Below are 2,673 nucleotides of genomic sequence, written 5' to 3'. Positions count from 1 at the left end.
AGAGATGAGGGAAAAGGAAGAGAGGCGCGTGGGGAGCAACGCAGCATGGGCTGCCCCCTCGTGGACACTGCTCGCAACTGCAGGCGATGCTGGGGGACTAGCCAGACCTGAGTTTTCCAAAAATAGTTTTTTTGTTTGTTTGTTTGTTTTAAGATTTTATTGGGGAATTTGGGGGAGGGAACAGTGTTGGGGAATCGGGGAAGGGGAACAGACAAGTTGCTATCCTTTTGTTCTTCAGTCTAGCTGTGGAGGGCACAGCATCACTGGCCCATGTGGGATCCGAACCGGCAGCCCTGCTGCTCAGAGCTCGCTCTCCCAAGCCAACTCTTAACAAAGGAGCCACTCGGATAGCCCCAAAAATAGTTTTAAAAGCTCCCTGAACTGGGTTTTACTTGCGCTTCAGACCCCGCACAAGTCCCAGGAGCTAGTGGTTCTTGCGTAATGAAACTGCCAGAACTGCATTAAATCAATTATGCAAATTATGAGGCAATTAATTTATTCTGTAACAGTGTAAACAAATAGAATTTATACAATTAGAACAGAGTGGTGGCTGGAGTCCTGAGCTGTGAAGACAGGCAGATGTGGTCGGGCCTTGGCTAATAGCTGTGTGACCTTGTGCAGGTTACTAATTAGATTTCTTTCAACCTCAATTTTTCTCATTTTTAAAATGGACACTCCCATAAGCTTGTGAAAATTAAATGAGATGATTGTGTAGAGCACAGAGTAAGTCCACCATAACTGGTTACTCTTGTTATGAATATAAACCTACTGTAGCCAAGCAACCTCCCTTCCCCCCAGAAAAAAAGTGTTAGACATGGTATATAATCAAGAGAGGGTCATCCTACAGGCACAAAGACGGCTTGCGGATTAGTTTGACAGACAAGGGACAATAGGAGTGCTCTCTGGTTTACATTAAAGCCTTAGCGGCAGGACCTGAGGAGGCGCCAGGATCCACACCCCATGCAGAAGCTGGCCTTGAGCCAGCCAGTTCCTTTCACAGGAACCAATGGGAAAATGAGAACTATAAGTTTTCCATAGGAAAGGAGCCAAGCCACTTCCTTCTGCAGCCATAATTCGTTTCTCCCATCGCCATAGAGGAATCAGAGGCCTCTAGGTTTCATCCATGGGAACAAAAGGGCGCTTCTGGGAAGCTGGACTGATGGAGGCAGGCAGAAAGAAAAGGCCTCTCCTCTGAGCCTCTTTCACGTACCCACTGGCTTGCCCAGAGCTGGGGCCTCAGCCAGACCTTCAGAAGGGGCAGAACTGAGGGAGGGGCTGCTTCAAAACTTGGAATAAAGAGAAAACTGAAGGCAACACATGATCCTGGATTTTCTTTTACTATAAAGCATGTTATTGGGGTCATAACATGGCAAAATCTGAATAAAGTCTGTAGACTTCAGAAATGTACCCATGTTAATTTAATACCCTTATTCTGATTACTTGACCTTGGTTCTATAAGAGAATGTCCTTGGATTTAAGAAATACACGTTCAGGGCCGGCCGAGTGGCGCGATGGTTAAGAACTGGCTTGGGACGCCAGAGGGCCCCGGTTCGGATCCCACATATGAGGGCCAGTNCTAGACTGAAGAACAAAAGGACAGCAACTTGTCTGTTCCCCTCCCCCAATTCCCCAATAAAATCTTTAAAAAAAAAAAAAGTTCAGACATACAGATGGCCAACAGGTACACGAAAAGATGCTCAACATCACTAATCATCAGGGCACTCCAAATCAAAACCACAATGAGATATTACCTCACACCTGTTAGAATGGCTATTATCAAAATGACAAGAAATGTGTTGTCAGGGTGTGTAGAAAAGGGAACCCTTATGCACCGTTGGTGGAAATGTAAACTGGTACAGAAACGATGGAAAACAGGAAGAAGGTTTCTCAAAACATTTAAAAAACAAAACAAAAAAACTACCATATGATCTAGCCAATTTCACTTCAGGGTATTTAACTAAACAAAGCAAAAACACTAATTCGAAAAGACATATGCACCCTTATGTTCACTGCATTATTTACAATAGCCGAGATATGGAAACAACATTAAGTATTCACAGGTGGATGAATAAAGATGTGGTATATGCAATGGAATACTACTCAGCCATGAAAGAGTATCTTGCCATTTGCAACAACAATGGCACAGACCTTAAGGGTATTATGCTAAGTAAAGTAAGTCACACAGAAAAAGACAAACACTGTATGATTTCACTTATATGTGGAATCTAAGAAACAAAACTCAGATATAAATAAGCCACGATGACTATAATTGATAATATTGTACTGCATATTTGAAAGTTGCTAAGAGCAAATCTGAAAAGTTCTCATCATCAGGAATTTTTTGTAACTTTATAGTATCAGATGGTAACTAAGTTTCTTGTGATCATTTCAGTGTATACAAGTATCATTTTGTTGCACACCTGAAACTAACACAATGTTGTATATGTCAATTAAAACTAAAAAAAAAAAAAAATCAGGGCACCAAAAATAGTACATTTAGTTTAACCACTGCCACTATAATTATCTTCATGTGTTAAGCTGGTGCTCTTTAGTATCAACCCATGATAAGATCAGCCTCACCTTCAGACCTTTCTCCAAGATTTCTTCTGCCTTGGCCCCACGGACTGTGCAGTGGACGGCAATCTTTTCATTTCTCCTGATGCCGAAGGATCT

The sequence above is a fragment of the Hipposideros armiger genome, unplaced genomic scaffold (genome assembly GCF_001890085.2).
Source record: "Hipposideros armiger isolate ML-2016 unplaced genomic scaffold, ASM189008v1 scaffold_138, whole genome shotgun sequence".
In the NCBI taxonomy this organism is placed as follows: Eukaryota; Metazoa; Chordata; class Mammalia; order Chiroptera; family Hipposideridae; genus Hipposideros; species Hipposideros armiger.
Note: the sequence above shows the minus strand (reverse complement) of the source record.